The following is a 19,448-nucleotide window of genomic DNA, read 5'->3' as shown; positions in this document are numbered from 1 at the left end:
AAACATCTCCTTGGGTGAGGATTAAAAATAATTGTTACCTTTGCATTGCAATTTTGTAACAATCACTGGCACTAAAGCTAAGTCCTTGAACTCAGTCCTTGACATAGAAAAGGGTGTTCCAAACCATTTTGAAAGGGCTGAAAACCCTGGCTGTAGAGGTTAAGCCACAAAGCACAGAAGTGAATAATAATATAAATAATATGTTCAAAGATTAACACTGTGATGTTTAATCATTAGAAACCCACTTGAGAGCTTACATATAGCTGCTCCGCCTGTTGTTCAGCTAACCTACTTTGCTTTGACAATTTTCTTCTCCCTGGTTTTCTGATAAACCAGGAATACATCTGAAATACACTGTGACACATCCGATACCTGGGGACACGAGCAGGAGCAAGCTCAGTCCTGTCCTTCAGGTGTGTACTGACCCACAGGAGACAGAGCCTGGAACAGGACTCAGATCCTCGGAGGAGCAATTCAGCCAACCCTAGTAAGGACGCCCGCACCCCCCCCCCCCCAACACACACACACACAAAGTGGGGCTTCGTAACTGGTTTGTTTTGGGCTGAATTTTGAGGGCAACATACAGTTTCCGCTGAAGTTCTCATCCAGATTCTCTGTTTGGCATTACAAGTTCTGAGGCCGTGCTGCTGGGAGAAGGGCCAGCCCGACTTTGGCCGCAGGTAATGTGACCTGGTTTAAGATGACACCAGTGAGGGCAGCCTCAGCCGTTAGGACTCCGTGGCTGGCAGTGAAGGTTTAAGCAGCTTCCTTTGTTGCTGCCAACTCGGGTTACTGGTGTCCTGCCTTACCCTCATTTCCTGCCGGGGAAAATATTCTAGCGAAAAGGGCCCTATCACTTACCTTCCTATTGAATTCCTAATAAGAAATTTAAGAAAACTACAAAAAGGGTTGAGAAAAGTAATGCATCTGCTAATGTGAAAAACAAAAAGAAGTTCATTTCCATTCTCTCTACCTCTCATCTCACCTCAAATTCCCTTCTGCACACACAGGGAAGTAGATTTCTAAATTCTGGTTATAAAGGTATTTATTAAGCCAAATAACTTAGATATACTGATGGGAAAACAAATTTCAACATAAAAATTGATTTAATGTGAACTGACTCATCACATTCTTGGTATTTTTATGCATATTCATTGATGAAGAGAAAAAGATGCAAATTCACAAGGTAATGAGGACAGAAGTGCCCTGGAGGGTGGGAACCCCCTGGGAGGGGCAGAGGAGCCAGCTGGGAAGGAAGCCACTGCTGGGGACCTGCTGACCTTGAGGAGATGACCAGCCACAGGGTCTCCTCCCTTAACTCAAGGTCAAAGCGGGAGCTCAAGGAGCAGAGGCCAGCAGGGCTCAGGGGCACGTGCCACAAGTGCTCAGGCAAGGCTGTGACCCTCACAGCAGGGGAAGCAGCTCCAACTGTGTGCCCACAAAACGCACCATCCCAGCTGGAACACTGCTGGTGCCAGGGGCTGGGGTGACCGTGTCACCTGGGCCTGTGCTGGGGTCACAAGGCCTCCTGCTTGCTCTGGGGTTCCTGCAATAAATAACCCGGGAGGAGGAAGGGAGAGGGGCAGGAGGGGCGAGATCACACTCTTCACGGGTTGACTTCTGCAGACTTGCCCTGCTGCACCCACGCTGAGTGCCTGAGACCCATGGCTGTATTTTTTGGATGATGGGGAATCTGTTTCCCTTTTTCCAATCCCCTAATTCAGGGGTCCTCAAACTACGGCCCGCAGGCCACATGCAAATACAAATATTGTATTTGTTCCTGTTTTGTTTTTTTACTTCAAAATAAGATATTTGCAGTGTGCATAGGAATTTGCTCATAGTTTTTTTTTTTAAACTATAGTCCGGCCCTCCAACGGTCTGAGGGACAGTGAACTGGCCCCCTGTTTAAAAAGTTTGAGGACCCCTGCCCTAATTGCTACATCAGTATCTTATCTACTAGGAATCCCAGGGAACACCCCTCCCCCCGTTAGCTCAGTATACAAACACAAATGCGTTGCAATAAGAACATGCAAAATAAGGTGTGGGGCCTCATTCTCCAGCTCCCCCACCTGCAGGACCTCTGAAGTACCTGAACACAGACCTAAATTCACCTGTCACCCAGGTGCTCAGGACATGCAGGAGATGACCCAGTTACAGACATGCTCCTTCCAGGGAGACGGGGCACAGACACAGAGGTGAGGACCGGAATTCACACCTCACTTCCACCAGCAATACCTTATACAGACACCACTCGCAAGCGATACTGCCCCAACTCAAATCAAACTCTCAGTCCAGGTACAAGGGTGTCTGCGCGGAGCCAGGGCCGGGCCCTCCCGGTCGGGAAACCATGGGTGGGCACTGAAGCTCCAGGCACCTTGGTTTCCTCATCTGTGAAATGGGATCCCAATACCCTCACCTCTCAGAACTGACTAATAAACAGCGCCTAGAACAGGAACGATTATTACTGCTGCCATCTGAGGAAGCAGTTTATTCTCAGATGCATGCATTTGACAGGGGCTTTAATAGATGAATGTGGGAAGATTTTGCCCATTTACCTGCAATTACTGCATTCTACAAGGAGATGCATTTTGACTCAGAAAAAAAAAAGAATATAACTGAGACATGCAGCCATTGTCAAAGGCCACAAAAAATACTTTTAAAAATCAGCACAGTCATGGCAGATTAACCTTGGCAACTTCCTTCTCCCGGGACTGACTATAAATAATTTAAGGAACCAAAGACTTCTCTTCAGAAATCAGAACACTCGTCTGCCTGAGAGGCCCCACAGTGTATCCCCAGTCCGTGTCACACTCGCCCGGGGCACCCACCCGCACCTGAGCACCAGGCCCTACTGGCCTGTTCCCACCCAGGGAAAGGGGCAAATCAGAATACAATTAATTTGAAATGACATGGAGAAGCCAAAAGCCACCTGAAGGGAACGTATCTTTTTGGAAGGGATCCCACCTCGTCTCAATAAATGGTGGCAACAGAACCTTCAGTAACCTCAGAAGGGCTCCCTTCCTGACATCTTTCCACCTCGCACCCTCGGTTGTCAGCAGCCTGTCCACTGGTGTAAGAATCCGCTCCTCCTGCCCTGAGGGACAGGGCAAGGCATTTCAGCCACAATATTCCTGGCCGCATTCCCAGCCAGGACTGGAGTTTGCTCTTGACCCCAGGATCTGGTGGAGATGCCAGGACGGGCTGGTTTGCTGCCCGGAGGGAAAAGGGCAGCTGGCTCCGGGGCCAGGCCCTCCACCTGCACGTACCCTGTGTCCAGGAAGTCTAACTCCAGGAGGAGGTCACACTCTGCCTCTATGACGCTACCTGGCTCAGGCCCGAGGCCAGAAGGCACAGACAGCCCACACGGTCCTCCATCCTTATCTCTCATTCAGTCGCTGTCTTTAATATACGATCATCTCTCATTTTAATAGATGAACAAGAGCAAACAGGATTTTCCTACTCTGACTAGACACATGGTACACACTGAAATGTTCAAAAAGATGCTGGCTATGCCCTGGCCGGTGTTGGTCAGTAGTTAGAGAGTTGGTCCATGCACCAAAGGGTCGTAGGTTCAATTCCAGGTCAAGGGCACACACTTAGGTTGCAGGTTTGATCCCCGGTCTGGTCGGGGATCCTGCAAGAGGCAACCAATCTATGTGTCTCTCTCACATCAATGTCTCAATGTCTCTACCCTCCTCCTCCTTACACTCTCTCTAAAAAAGCAATGGAAAAAATATACTCAAATGAGGATTAAAATAAAAAGATGCTGGCCTTTGTACATACAGGGTTCCAAGTTGCCTCAGCCCACTCTGGTGAAGGCAGAATTCATTCGCAAATAAGTTTTTTAAACCACACTGTCTTCCTTCTTCGTTTCTGTGACAACAAGCCCAGATGGTCCTGTGGAAGCTCACAGCATGATATCAGTCCCTCTGCAATGGCAGCAGCTCAAAACCTTTGAGCAGGAGGACAGGTGGGTGCTATTATAGTAAATAACTTCTAAGAGCCCTGGTGGCTTTAAAAATTCAATGATTTACTTTATGGTAAAATAAGAAGGCTTTTAAATCAATTTTTCTAATTCTCTCAGCTACTAAAGGACAGCCCAAGCAAAAAAGACTTAGAAGGGAACGTGGCTGTCCTGCACGAAGGAGCGGGTGTGTATGACATGCGCGTGTCTGAAACCAGCATCCGATTTCAGGACCAGAACACTGCCAGCACCCCAGCAGCCTTCTCCACACCCCTGATGGTACCCACCTCCAGCTCCAGACATAACCCCAGGCTGACTTTCAGAACAACCATTTGCTTGCTTTTTTTTGTTAATATATTTCTATTGATTTCAGAGAGAAAGGGAGAGAGAGAGAGAAACATCAATGATGAGAGAGAATCATTGATCGGCTGCCTCCTGCACGCCCCCTACTGGGGATCGAGCCTGCAACCCGGGCATGTGCCCTTGACCGGACCCTTCAGTCCACAGGCCGGCGCTCTTTCCACTGAGCCAAGCTGGCCAGAGCTGCTTGCTTTTCTTTATAGTTGTGCCATTTATGACTCTACTAATACACAATACTACTTCATTTGTCTTCAGCTTCAGAGGAATGTAATATACTACAGCATTCTCTCTGACGTGTATCAGGTTGGATGGTTAATCTACATGGATGGGCATGCTGAGCGGTATTTAATGCTCTGCTCTATGGCTCTTCCACAAACCTGTTTGTGCAATCTTGCTAACGGACATTTGCTAATTATAAGTGATGCTGCCATGACCAGCCTTGTCCACGTATCGCAGAGCACACTTCCAGGGCCTTCCCAGCCTGGGTTGGCGTGTATGCACCTCCAAGTTTACGAGGTGAGGCCGCATGGCTTTCCCAAACCCTCCCTGGAGCCTGCATGGCTGTCAGATGAGTCTAGGTCGGTGGTCGGCAAACTGCGGCTCGCGAGCCACATGTGGTTCTTTGGCCCCTTGAGTGTGGCTCTTCCACAAGATACCACATGCAGGCGCGCACGTACAGCGCGATTGAAACTTCGTGACCCATGCACAGAAATTGGTATTTTGTGGAAGAGCCACACTCGAGAGGCCAAAGAGCCGCATGTGGCTCGCGAGCCGCGGTTTGCAGAGCCACAGTTTGCCGACCACTGGCTAGGTATTTAAGGAGGCAACCGTTTGGTAAGTTTTACCAAAATGCGTTGAAGAAGAAAACAAAAACAAGCATATCAATGGGCAAGAGATTAGTCTGAGATTAATTTGGAGTTCTAACCTCTGAGCTAACAGAACAATACACCAGATCCTCACATTTCACCCTGAAGCTCTGACCCTGAGAGAACAGGATACCCCAGATGTTTCCCCTGCTATTTCTATCTCAACTGAGTTCCCCTAAGAGTTCCTCCTATTTAAAACTCCACACGCGCAACTGCCAGAAAGGAACTGCTCGGAGACCTGGGCAGAAACGCCATCTCTAACCTCCGAATGGCCTGCGCTCTAAAGCTCTGTTAGTAAATCCTCCATTACTCAAGTTCAGGAATGGGTCTCCCCAAAGACATCATGCTATAGACCAGTCTTAAGGTCTCAGGGGTTCCCTCAAAAGCCTATTTAATACACAATAACTCGTCTCTGCTACTAGCATGGGTTGGAGCAGAGACAGGGAGGAGGAGGAGGGGAGGCCAAAGGCACCCACCTTCCTGCCATTAGGGAGGATGGGCCCAGGCAAAAGGCAGAGGCCGGCCCAGGCCTCCTGCCCAGGCTCCTCCCCTCAGCCCACCAGGCGCTAGCACAGCAAGCAGGGCACAAGGCTTTGGTCTCCAGACCCCCTGACATGCTTAAAACTGAGTATCCAAAGAGCTTTGGTTTTGTGGGTTCTTCTTCTCCCCTACTGATTCTATCTGTATGAGCCTTAGATACCTAATATGGATACTGACCACATTACAATGAAAACTGAAAACGTTTAAAATAATTTCTTTAAAGGTAATGATATACCCATTACACGTTAACAATAATACTTTCTATTTAAAATATCAGTATTTTCAAAACTAATCAGGAAGAAGGCTGGCCCATTTCCCAATGGGAGACTGGCTCTGACGGGATTCTCACATCCGCTCTGTCGTGATGTCACAGGCCACCCAGCCGTGAGAAGATGTCACTCCGCACAGTGGGAAGAATTAGGGTGAGAAAAGCGAAGACTATACAGCAGCTCCTTGAATAACATAATTGGTTCAACATCGTTTGGTTACATCACTGATGGCACGCCTTAGGAACTTAACTCTTTTCTATCAATTACCCGACAGTAAAATTGGCTTCGTTATACTAGTGCATTGTTTTGCTTAAAGTCCCAAACCTATCCACATTAACTGAGGACGTAGTGCATTTATCCCCTGTGGAAACAGCTCTAATTCAGTTCTTGAGGAGCAAACGGGTCCTGGAACCACACTTTGAGAACCACTGCCCTAAAGCAATACCCTCAAATGCTTTTGCTCGAGAATCCCATCACCAAGGAATGTTACTACATGCCGTCGATTATGCTTTAGATATACTATTGTTCTGGCATATTACATATCCCCAAACAGACACCTGGAAATGATAAGCTATAAATAAACATCTGTAAGAAGCTTTTGACATTTTCTTCCACCCCCTGCTTTGGCGAATGCAGAGCTCATCCTCCCTGGAATCAGCATTTCCTTTTCTTCAGCCAAGTCCCTCTGAGCTGCCATGGGAAAGGCAGTGATATGACAGGGCAGTGTGCACCAGTCACTAAAAATCGTGCTGATACAGAAAGTGTGTCCTTGATCAAATAAATGCTACTTCTGATTTGGGGGCCAGGCTCTGCAGTGAGAGAAATGGGACAGTGTATATGGCTGAACCCCAAGCCCAAGAGCTCCGAGTGTGCAGGCCAGTCTTGCAGGAGTCTGCCCAGGGTCAGCTCCCCCCTCTGCACCTGCTCCCCCCCTCCCCAGGAGCCTGGAGGGAACAGGGAAGGCTGCACACCTGTCCAGAGGCAGAACCTCTTCCCTCTGCTCCCCTGGCAACGCGACAGGGGCATCCGCCTGGCTTACAAAATAAACAGTGTAAAACCTCTACTGGTTCATATTCAGCAACCCAATCGGAGCGGAGTAATCCAGATCTGAAGGAAGCTTTAGCAGTGGTTCTTAACCTTCTGGCCCTTTAAATACAGTTCCATGTGAACCAACCATAAAATTATTTCGTTGCTACTTCATAACTGTAATGTTGCTACTGTTATGAATCGTAATGTAAATATCTGATATGCAGGATAGTCTTAGGCGACCCCTGTGAAAGGCTCGTTCGACCGCCAAAGGGGTCACAACCCACAGGCTGAGAACCGCTGCTTTAGAGGAATGTTGAAGGAATGGTTCCATCAATCCTTGCGCGCTCCTGTCATCTTTTGTTATTCCTGTGAGCGATGAAAACAGAAAGCGCAGGTGTCCCTGAGAGCTGCACCTTGGAACAGGTCCTACGTCAAGAGCAGAGGTGAGTCCCTCAGTGACACAGGTGAGGCCACCTGAAGAAGCCCACCAGCAGCAGGCTAATGATGAATATGCCAGTCTGCTTAAGTCTAGGCGGAGAAGGTGGGCTGAGGGCAGGCAGTCGGTGAGGCAGCCCGGCTCGGGCTTACGCAGTGGCGGGTGGAGTGGTGAGAAGGGACCAGAAGGGAATGACCACAAACGGAAAAGCAATTAGATCTGTCAACTGACGTGATGGAAAAGCAACGGCCCTGACATACTGAAAACGTCTCCACAGACTCTTGCGCAAAAGATGCTTAATTTTTAATGAGACAAAATCTTGAACAAGACACAAAATTACCACAACTGAGTATTCAGTCAGAAAGTGACCTTCTCCTTTTGTAAACAAGTATAAGCAAAGCCAAACTGGTATTTATTTATATCTCAATGTCTCATTGCACAGGATCTGGTGTTAAAGGCACGATGGCTTGGGAAGGGCATCTTCTGGGGCGGCTCCTTCAGAAGCCTGTGCTAAGGCTGCACTGTCATCTCACAGGTGGGCCAGTGAGACCCAGGGCCAGGTGCCCCATCCCCATAACCAGGACCACACACCCAGTGGACAGTGGCTTAGCCACTGTGCCTGTTCCCAAGTGCCCTGCTCGCCTCAAGTCCTGGACCTCAGCCCACCCTCTCACCCAACCGGCACTTCTTACTTTGCCAAGAAAAGCCAAGTTGTATGCTGGATTTTCTTCCCTTCCACGCCCAACCAGCTCTACTAACTTCCCTGCTGATTTCCGAGAAGAAAGAGACTCGGTCTTTCCTCGAATAATTTCCCTCGGATCCCTTGGCTTCTGTTGGCACCTGCTTCATTTATTGATTAGATCACTCCCACCCCGGCCCCTCACCCCTGCAGATGGATTCAAGGCCCCAGCTGTCCAGTGCAGGGACTGTCCCCACCTCCCAGCTGCTGCAAGGTTTCAGAGGTGACACCAACAGAACACGAAAATCTGCTTAGTAATGGTGCTCTGTGCACGTCAGCTCAACAAATCAGAGGGCCCCGCACCTCTGTTCCCTGCGGCCCAGTCCTGAGCCTGCACTGCCCACAGGGAGTGACGCCGCCGGGCTCGGGTGCAGCCCTTGGCCACACATCCCAGGTGTGACGAGAGCGGCACAGACCAGTGCTCCTCTCAATCTCCCATCACCTCCATCTCCAAATTCTCCAAGTGATAAGGCACTTCCAGAATCCGGAATTAAGGTGCGCTGATTTTTAGTTATACAGGAATTAAGCTCTGTCCCTTTAAGTGCAATCCATAAATGCTGGTCTAAATTAGTGCTGACAGAGCTTAACAACAGGTTCCCACAGGCATGGGGCCCCCTCGATCAAGGAAACCTTGTAAGTCCTTAAATAGTACAGGTCGCAGCACCTCACCACTGCAATGACATCACCCAGAAAGCCAGGCACACGGTACAAAGCTGTCTCAGTGTCATTAAGCCTGAATGGCTGGGGACCTGCACACCCAGGGACTCTTAACCACTGGTGAAAGAATCACTGGGCCTGCTTGAGGAGAAGAAAGGCTCCAAACCGAATCTTTCGTTTAAATAATTTTTTTTTTTTTAATCCCTGGGGTCAAATGCAACATGCTGCCCTAGTCCGGCTCTCTTCACAGCAGCCCACATCCCTGGCCGTGGGTGCTGGGGTTCAGAAACTATGGGTGAATCTAAGGAGCCAATGCAGGAAAGCGTTTCACCCAGAGCTGAAGAAATGGGGGTGCCGTCCACTGCAGTGACTGCACAGCTGCTACTGCCCTAAGTCAACAGGATGGAGTGACAACCACAGCGGAAGGGCAGCCAAAGGCAGCTCGTGCGGTTAAAGATGTCCTTCCACGCATACGCAGCTGAGCACCGCAGCTTTCCTGTTCAGCGCTCTGTGTACAGGCTCAGCGAGCTGCTGCCAGAACTCAGAGAAAGCCGTGGAAGAAAGGGAAAGCCCGAGCTGTGAGCTTTCACCCTCTAATAAATAGGTAAGTGGTTGCTAATGGCAACAGTCTCCCTCCCCCAATTTTAAGTCTGTGCACACACAGCCTCCATGGCCCTCCACAACATGCTACTCTGGTCATGTTTCTGTAAAAAAAAAGTCACCCATGGAACATGCAGGCACACGTGTGTATAAAGAGGTGTGTGCACAGCCTTGCAGGGAGGAGTGAGGCACTGCAAAAGGAATGCGATTTAATTCCAAATGCACAGTCTTTCCAAGCTGATAAGGAGCTGGCAGCGCAGAGGTATCCGTGTGAAGACAGTGACGGCATGCTTATGCCACGTGGCCGCGGTGGAAAAGATTACATCATCTCCTTTGTGCAAAGATGAGCTGCGGGGGAAGCAACTGCTCGCTAGTTTAAGCGCCACACGGGGCTGCGCTACAGTTGGCTGCAGTTTCTGAGTGACAATCACCCTTATTTCTCCTTTGTGTCAAAAATAAAACATGCCCCAAAGACGATAAAATCATGTAGCATGGATTCTCTAACAAATTCATAGTCACCGTTTCCCTGCGCTTTCTGAAACACACAGTTTCTTAACAGGAAAATTCCAAAAACTGGGAAGGGAAAATAGACCTTTTTATGAACTAGGTAAGAAAATCGGCAGAACATTCATTCATTCCAGACCCACTCGGTGCAAGGTGGGTGCAAGGTGGCATATTACGGACTTACACCTGGTCGCCACATTCTCTCCCACTGTGAGCTGGAGCTGCTCTGGGCGTCAGGGAACTCTGTTCCCCACTCCTTTTAAAATGATCCTATTAAACAGGCCAGCCAGGAGTCCGCTCAGAATGGCATTATTGCCCAGAACCCTGCTCAACAAATGTGTCCTGTGAGCAAACGTCTGTCCTTCTTCACCTTCCCTGAACCTCATCCTCAGCTTTGCAACAAAGTACTTGTGCCCAAGGGTCTGTCCAGCTGTTGACCTCGACACATGCAAATTCAACTTACACAAAGGAACAAATGAAAGCCCCAACCACATGAACACACTCTTCACCCATAAGTCCCTCCTCTAAAGCCCAGACAGTTCAGCTGTTTTTCAAGCCAAAGTAATAATGAAGGTGTCCTCCTCACCCAGCCCACCACCACCCCCACCCCGCCCCCGCCTTTGTAAATGGTCTTGGCTGGAGTGATGGGCAGTCAGCACAGGGCCAGCCTCTCTGAGGGCTGCGTGTGATCAGCTTCAGAGGGATGGTTCTAGGACCCAGAAATCCGCTGAGCCAGAAGTCATTCCCACCTTTCCACTTGCAGGTCTGCTTTACCAGCAAGACCATTTCCACGTCTCTGCCCATGTCCACCGCCTTCTTCCATGCAGAAGCCACACACCCACCTCTGAGAAACACCACACAGCTCAACCTGCAGAATACATGTTTGTGGGTGTGCGTCCCATAAAAACTCCACCAGGAAATCCAGTGAATTTCCCAAAACCATTTTCAAATTATCAAGAATTTTTTCAATAACTTCAATTTCTAAGTTACCCTATAAGAATGAACTCCTTTAAAGACTTTAATTTTGTGCTCGCTTCGGCAGCACATATACTAAAATTGGAACGATACACAGAAGATTAGCATGGCCCCTGTATAAGGATGACTCGCAAATTCGTGAAGCATTCCATATTAAAAAAAACAAACAGACTTTAATTTTTTTATCATAACAGGGTACACCCAAATAAAACTGTTCACTTAAATATGAAAACAACTAAATTGCATAGTATTAGAATTTTTCATAATTCAGGCTGATCTTCCCTAGAATTCCCAGGTTTATATCCACATACAAAACAAAGGCTGAAGGCAGCAGAGCCCAAATCCCCACTGTGACAGTCACGGGACATTCCCGCGGTCCTGAACTTGGCTCAGACTGGGGCAGAGGGGGAAGTGCCCCTGCATCCTAACAACAGACGGCAGGCACAACTGCAAGGCCTCCGGGGAGGCCTCCAGCCCAGCGGAGTCCTGGTGCTGCTCCCAGCTCTGCGGGCCAGGGAAAGAGAGAGGGCTGCAAAGACAGTAGCCGGCTCTTTCCAGTTTGGGAGGGCACACGTACTGCTGGTGTGGCCAAAGGGACCGAGGAGAGAGGCAGGAAGACAGCCTGACAGGCCAGAGGGCCCGGCAGAGGGCGGAGTGGGGTGCACCCCTAGGGAGAGGTCTGGAGGGAGGTGTGAAAAGGTCACCAGGATGTGCAGCGACAGACGCAGGGAGAGGAAAGCTAAATTTAAGTTTTAAATTTAAGAGAAGTAAGGTATCAAAACTTTAATACTGTTGATCCTGAAATTAAGTTACATTTTATTTTTCTGTTTTAAAAAGGCGTCCTGTTTGTTTTGATTTAAATTGTTTCAAAGACAATTTAAATAAAAGAAATGGTTTAAGTTGAGAGGAGAAGTAAAATTTACAAGGGATTTAAGCAAATCAAGGGGCTGGATAATGTTTTCCTCCATTATATCATTAACTAAGTTACTTTCCAGAAAGATCAAGCCATATTTAATGCACACTCTAAACCAGCGGTTCTCAACTGTGGGTCGCGACCCCTTTGGGGGTCGAACGACCCTTTCACAGGGGTCGCCTAAGACCATCGGAAAACACATATATAATTACATATTGTTTTTGTGATTAATCACTATGCTTAAATTATGTTCAATTTGTAACAATGAAAATACATCCTGCATATCAGATATTTACATTACGATTCATAACAGTAGCAAAATTACAGTTATGAAGTAGCAACAAAAATAATTTTATGATTGGGGGTCACCACAACATGAGGAACTGTATTAAAGGGTCGCGGCATTAGGAAGGTTGAGAACCACTGCTCTAGACCTAAGTAGCTTCAATCTTTACCTGTTTGGAATGTATGCACCATATCCTCAAAACTCAAAATAAGCCATCTAATCCCACAGCCTCATTGAACTGAAATGGCCATCATTTGACTAATGGGCTTTAGGGAGGTCAACCCGCTGGATGGCAGGGTGACAACAAAACCACGGGCCACCAGTAGGCTGGATTCTGAAGCACCAGCTCGCTCTTCGGCACTCGCTCTGCTCAATGACCTCTGTGTGCACGGGGAGTCTGCCGCAGAGGCTGCGGACCCGCACAGAGAAGCCCTTCCACGAGGCATCGCCCATTCACGGCGGCAGAGTTGTCACCAGCTTGGCCCAATGTACGCCATCATTAAGCAGTGACAAGCACGGCTCTTAAGAAAACAAGATTTTTGTTAGCAGCTGCCTCAAAAATAATCTAAGCCTTTCTTTTCTTAATCTAAAGGTGGAGGAGGGGAGGGAAGGAACGGCAAACACGGCCCTGAATGAGAAGTTGTCATTGCAGAAAAGACCGAGCCATTTGAAAACTGTACACTGACCCTATCACACACATTCAAAAAGAATGTTCCAGCTGAAATAAGACCCTTCGGTGAAAGGAGGGCTCAGAGATCTGGGGTGCACTCATGTAGAAATTATGCCAGCATTTGACAGGTGCAAAGGAGCTTTCACAATAACCTAAGTGCCCTGGACAACTGGACACACCACAGAACCGCAACGTTAAAAGTTGAGAAAGGCAGAACGATTACAAGGGAAAACATTAGACATGCTTCATCACAACACGTGCTCTCTTTTCACTCACCCCAAAGACTCACTAGCTTTTTCAAACTTTCTGTCAGCTATACTTTAGTGTTTGCTGCAGGGAATTTTGTACATGTAGCTCTCCACGTTAACATAACACACGCCCAAACCTCATCCGCCCTGTGCTCCCTGCAACCTCCCTATGCGAGCCGGACCCCACCCGCACCCACCAGGAATCTCCCCTCCCTGCACTGACAGAGGGAGCAGTGCAGTCCCGGTCACTGCTCAGGGTGCTTGGTGAGCTTCGCTGGGGAACAGTGTGGCCCCAGGGGCCATCGGGACTTCGGGTCTATCTAAGGATTACTGCTTCTTTTCTCTGACGTTGTTAACATTATAATTCAGCGAAATGACAGGGTAAGTCGATTTCTAGGGCCTGGCCTGAGAACCTGGCCACTAGGAATAATTCTACAGGCAAACACATTGCAGTAAATAACCGATTCAGAAAGGTTGGCCATAAGCTGCGTGGCCATATTCGATATACTCCAGTGAAAACTCAACAGCCTCAAAAGAAAGCATCGGTTTCTACGTTCCCCAAGTCAGACAGGTGAGTCGGCCTTTTCTACGAGGTTTGCCCCGTTTAGGGCAGACACAGCCAAACCCTAAGTCAGAACTCCTATTCATTTCTATCCCGAATGCTGCGAATTCAGAAGGAAATCTCAACTTCAGTGTCTTCCTGAAACGCAACTTCAAATGCAAAACAGCCATCTTTACGAAAAACAGGTTGTCTTTTTTACAGTATTAGGATCTACTTACATGAAAGCAACATCCACCCCCATGTTACCAAAGACATTCTATTCAAAGACCTTAAAGTTTTTCCATGATGTTTATTTTCCTTATTGTAACTAAGGGACCAAAAGTATAAAATGCCAATCAACTCACGTCCGTCAGGTAGTGGCTGAGCAGCAGCCAACCAGACCCCATGCAGGACCTGAGGCGCCCCTCCCTAAGAGGGACCCTCTGCACCCCCTGTCCAGCTGCACATGGGGTATCAGTGTTAGCATGCCAGCTGGATTGCTGAACAGCAAGCGGAAAGCTCAGATGAGGCCTTTGCTATTTTTCTAGAAAATATCCTCTATTTGATGAATTAGGAAGCTCGGGGCTCCTGGCACGCCCATACCGAAAACTGATCATACAAGAAAAAAAACTAATGAAAAATATACACAATTAAGGGAAAAAACTGCCAGCCTACAAAAGTCGATGTGGTCTTTTAATGCACTTAATTATTTTCATGGCACGTTTTCCTTATTCAATGTATGAGAAAAGCAAATACTGGGGAAAAAAGACTTGGCTGATAGCCTCCTTCTGAATCATTTAAAAAAAAAAACAAAAAAACTCAGGCCCTAACCGGTTTGGCTCAGTGGATAGAGCGTAGGTCTGCGGACTGAAAGGTCCCAGGTTCGATTCCGGTCAAGGGCATGTACCTTGGTTGCAGAACAGCTGATCGATGTTTTTAACTATCCCTCTCCCTTCTTCTCTCTAAAAAATTCAATAAAATATATTAAAAAAATTCAGAGAACTACATTCATTACATACCTACATATATATATATATATATATATATATATATATATATATATATATGCGCCTAAGCGGCCGTCCGACCAGTAGCTATGACACACAATGACCACCAGGGAGCAGATGCTCAGTGCAGGAACTGCCGAGCTGCAGTGACTAGGCAGCTGTGATTCTTGGGTGATGCACCCGAAACCAGAGAGGAGGGAGCCTGATTCTGGGGTGTGTCACCCGAGAACCACCCTTTCGCAATCCGGGACCCCTCGGGGGATGTCAGCGAGCCAGTTTCGGCCTGATCCCCGCAGGCCAGGCCTCTAGTAAGATATAATGTTTTCTCGTTATCATCTTTATTTGAAGTATATCTTCCCAAAAATCATTTCTAACTTAAGAGACTCTCATAATAAAAGTGGCTATTAGAACAGGCCGGTTCGTGGAAACTTTTTAAAATCAAATACCACAAAGAAAAGTCAACCAAGGACTTCATAAGCTAAAAACAACTTGGTAGGAGTGAGGGAAAAGTTTACTAGCATTAGGGAATATAAACTTAAATCAAAATTAAATTAAACTTTAAAAAAAAAACCCACTCCATTCCTCAGCTATGGGCTGAACATTGAAAGCAGGAGGATACATGGGAATGAAGAGAAAAGGGAGAATGACAGCAAAACATGAAGGAAGACAGAGGAGCCCGAAGAGCCTGAAGTAAGACCCCTCAGAAAGAAGGGCGTGGGGGCGCCCATCACCCCACCCCACCCTCCCCGCTCCTCCTGAGCCCCTCAGCTGGGGGTGGGAGAAGAGTCTCCACCCCACACCTGCTGGCTTGCCCACGTGGCCGAGTGGGGGGGCTCCCCCGCTTGCTCACCACTGCTGTGTCTGCTCGGAAAGTCTCCGCTGCTGGAACTTACAGGCAGCATGTAATTCACCTCCCCCAGCAGAGAGGGAACTTAGAGGGGGTGGGGCCGGTGTTTCCCGTTTCTGCTTTATTTTCCAACAATCAATACACTCCATGGTGGGAATTCAAGGAATCAGAGAGCAGATAAAACAAGTATCCACTTGGGAAAGAGTGTGGATACAAAACCAGAAACCGCTCTAGGCCTCCTGTGAAGATTCCCCTTATGGGAATCTCTATCACCTTTAATAATATTTTTAATTACAAAAATGAGAAAACTTTAGGTTTGCACAGGATGGTCTCTTTTGTGTTTTATGTTTAACAACTTTATTCGATGTACAAGTTTTACTACATACATGATACATATATTCACATTCTAAGACCATAGTAATGTAATGGAGAAAAGAACTTGCTACCGGTCAGCTGAAAACGCCAATCAGAACAGCAGCATGTGGTTAAGAGCCAAGGAGTAAGACCACACTGCCTGAGTTCCAAACCTGGCTTTGCCCTTTAGGAGCTGTGTGGCCTGCGGTGAGTCATTTAACTTCTCTGCATCTCAGTTTCCATATCTCTAAAACACTACGTCCACCTTGCAGTGCTGTAGTGACAGAGTTAATACAAGTCAAGGTTTAAACCAATGCCTGGTATACACTAAGACCCGTAAGTGACCATGGTTGTTGTGGTTGTTGTTATTTAGAATGCTGTTAAAATAATATTTTCTTTTCATTTTAGTAAAAATTATAACACTCAAATATATTGCTACAAAAACTGTTCCAAGCTACTCATAAAATATAGCGTGTCCCATGTTCGGCAGTGACAGGCTACACGGCTGATACAATTGGACTATCTAATGTGTAAAACTAGAAGCCAATATGATTATAGAGTGTCTGGGGAGGGAGTGAAGAAGTAAGACCTAAAGTGAGTAAATGATGTTTCAGGGCATAAAGTACTGCTTTGCCTCCTTTAAACTGTGTTATTTAAAATGAAATAAAATGTGAAGAACGCTACAGAGTTTTAGAGCTGAAAATGTCTCTGTATCCACAACAATATAAATAGGTTACAATAGGAATGGAGTTTCAGTTGCATTAAAAGCTCTAATGACTTTTTTGAAGTGCACAGTCTTAGTTAGTGACCGCTCGCAGATTCTATCTACCCTCCTAGGCTGCTCCCATGGTGTCCGGGAAAGAAAACCCTAATTGAGTTATTGGTTTTACGAGGCAGATTTTATGATCACACTAAACGATCCCTAAAAAAATTACAAAATCTTCTGCCTGCTCTGTAATTCTACTGCTTTCCCAAAATCAGTATCATTTGATTCCCTATCGTGATATAAGGCAAATTTATGGTGTTCAAAGGATAATTACCTAACTATGAATTTGAATATGTATGAGAAAGCCCCCCCCAAAAGGCCTACATTTGTAGTTAAAATGAAAGAAAGGTATTTGGAAAATACTCTTCTTTAAATAAAACCCCCAAATTGTTTCAGAGATATTCACCAAAAATAAAAAAAACAAAGTGGCATTTCTGTTTCTTTCAGCGTATTCAATGCACTGCTATTTCCTTAAGAAATTATCATTGGTATTTTTTAAAATATATTTTATTGATTTCAGAGAGGGAGGGGGAGGGGAGGGGGAGGGGGAGGGGGAGGGGGAGGGGAGGGGGAGGGGGACAGGGAGAGGGAGGGGGACAGGGAAGGGGAGGGGGAGGGGGAGAGGGAGAGGGAGAGGGAGAGGGAGAGGGAGAGGGAGAGGGAGAGGGAGAGGGAGAGGGAGAGGGAGAGGGAGAGGGAGAGGGAGAGGGAGAGGGAGAGGGAGAGGGAGATAGAAACATCAATGCTGAGAATCACTGACCAGCTGCCTCCTGCACGCCCCCTACTGGGGATCGAGTCTGCAACCCGGGCATGTGCCCTGACTGGGCATCAAACCGTGACCTCCTGGTCCCTAGGTCAACACTCAACCACTGAACCATGCGAGCTAGACTATCATTGGTATTTTAATCACTCAGGCACTCTATGGACCAAAGGACTATTGTTAAAAACTTGTTTCACAATACATGAGAAATATTATAAATTTCAAACCTTTATCTATTATATTAAAAAATAGGTTTTGTCAACAGCTTTAATGAAGAAATCCCATCTTGCCCTGGCCAGTTCGATTCGGGTCAGGGCACATGCCTGGTTTGTGGGCTCAATCCCTAGTAGGGGGTGTGCAGGAGTCAGGCAACAGTCGTTTCCCTCTCACATCACATGGATCTCTCTCTCTCTCTCTCTCTCTCCCTTCCTCTCTCTCTCTAAAATGCAATAAAAATATTTTTTAAAGGGAAAAACAAGAAATCCCATCTTGATAATAAAAATAAAAAAGAAAGTAGGTAGAAAAATTGAAGCTTAATATCCTTTCAAATTCAAACCAATTGGTAGATCTGCAGAATTTTATCAGATAATGATGACTGGGGTCCTGTTGTCTATGACTTCGTATAACATGGACTTTTCCGCCTTCAGTAAACTGTCAGTAGTCTTTCCTGTCTGAAAGGCCTCCCTCCCCCAGGGAAGGCATGCAGGCTGCCTCCTGTGTCAGAGCACGTGGCAGGCAAGCCCCCTCCGTACAGCTGAAAGGGTTTTGGAAAATGTCTGGCTGGTTAACAGATGCTTGGCTTGGATTTCCTCCCAAATATGTTTTTAATGCTGATAATGCTTAAATGCAACTGTTCACAGCAAGGGAAAGAGTGAGGGAATGAAAATCTGCTGTTATGTAAAAAAAGGGGGACAGCCTCAAGATATCAGCTTGGCTAAAACTGTACAGTGATTTTCACATACAAAATCCATCAGTCGTTCCCAATCATCTTGTCACCGGAACTCCTTTGTCTTCGATTGTCCCCACTGAGCTCATGATTTGAAAGTCTCCCTACTGGACTGCATGTAGTAGAAATAACTGACCCCATTTTTATAAATCACTTATCAGCTAGAATAAACCAATGTAACCACACTGTATTCATAATAGTAAGTACACTTCAGGCTTTACTTAGTTACCAAAGCCTTCTTCCAAAAACCTGTATGATTCCCGTTAATTTTATTATTATTTGAAAACTTATTACTCACAGACTAAAGACAAAATCCTGCAAAATAGCAAAATACAGGCTGCAAAGTAAGGAAAGAAGGTACAGCTGGAAAGACAGGAAAACCTAAAGACCATTTTAGATGGAAGATGGAGTCCTCGGGATCAATTTATAAATTATGTGTCAATTCCTTCAAAATCAAGAAAACACTCCTGCTCTCATCATGGTCCCCTTCCCCGACCCCCCACCCCCTGAAGCATACTTTTTTAAAAAAAAATATATATATATTATTGATTTTTTACAGAGAGGAAGGGAAAGGGAGAGAGAGTTAGAAACATCAATGAGAGAGAAACATCCATCAGCTGCCTCCTGCACACCCCCTACTAGGTATGTGCCCGCAACTAAGATACATGCCCTTGACCAGCATCGAACCTGGGACTCTTCAGTCCGCAGGCAGACGCTCTATTCACTGAGCCAAACCGGTTAGGGCTGAAGCATGCTTCTTTTAAGGCCAGCTCATGAAGCCTTTCCTAGAGATGGGGGGAATGCTGTTCCCTTAGACCCCATACAGTTCCCTATCCATCTTTAGTGGTTGCTGAACTGAACTTTGTATTTCCATTATGAAGTCCACAGTCACTTATGTTCCTGTACTGTCCCCTCCACACAATGTGAAGGCAGACAATGATGGGAAGAATGTGTGTTTGCACAGTTGGCTCAGCCTGATCAGAATTCAGTTCTGCAACTGGGTGGCCTTTGGTCTCCGAGTCTGTGAAATGGGTGATGGCACCTGATGAAGTCAGTGAAGATTCAATAGGGAAGTCAATGACCAATCAAACTCCCAGTTAATGGAAGTCAGTTATGTGCTTACTAATTATGTCAACAACATCTCAACATATCCAAGGATCTGGGGGGAGTA

At 46.8% G+C, this 19,448-nt stretch overlaps 1 protein-coding gene and 1 non-coding gene across 10 annotated transcripts in view; one reads left to right on the top strand and one right to left on the bottom strand.

Annotated features, from left to right (window-relative positions):
• TRIO (trio Rho guanine nucleotide exchange factor) overlaps nucleotides 1-19,448 on the bottom strand; it is a 307,705-nt gene that overhangs the window by 209,504 nt on the left and 78,753 nt on the right. The gene's annotated exons all lie outside the window — the stretch shown is intronic.
• On the top strand, nucleotides 10,991-11,097 carry LOC118657124. Its single transcript, XR_004967863.1, has one exon. It is a non-coding gene; the product is annotated as a U6 spliceosomal RNA (small nuclear RNA).

This window comes from Myotis myotis, unplaced genomic scaffold (assembly GCF_014108235.1).
Source record: "Myotis myotis isolate mMyoMyo1 unplaced genomic scaffold, mMyoMyo1.p scaffold_m19_p_5, whole genome shotgun sequence".
NCBI lineage: Eukaryota > Metazoa > Chordata > Mammalia > Chiroptera > Vespertilionidae > Myotis > Myotis myotis.
This window is presented reverse-complemented; position numbering and strand designations above follow the sequence as displayed.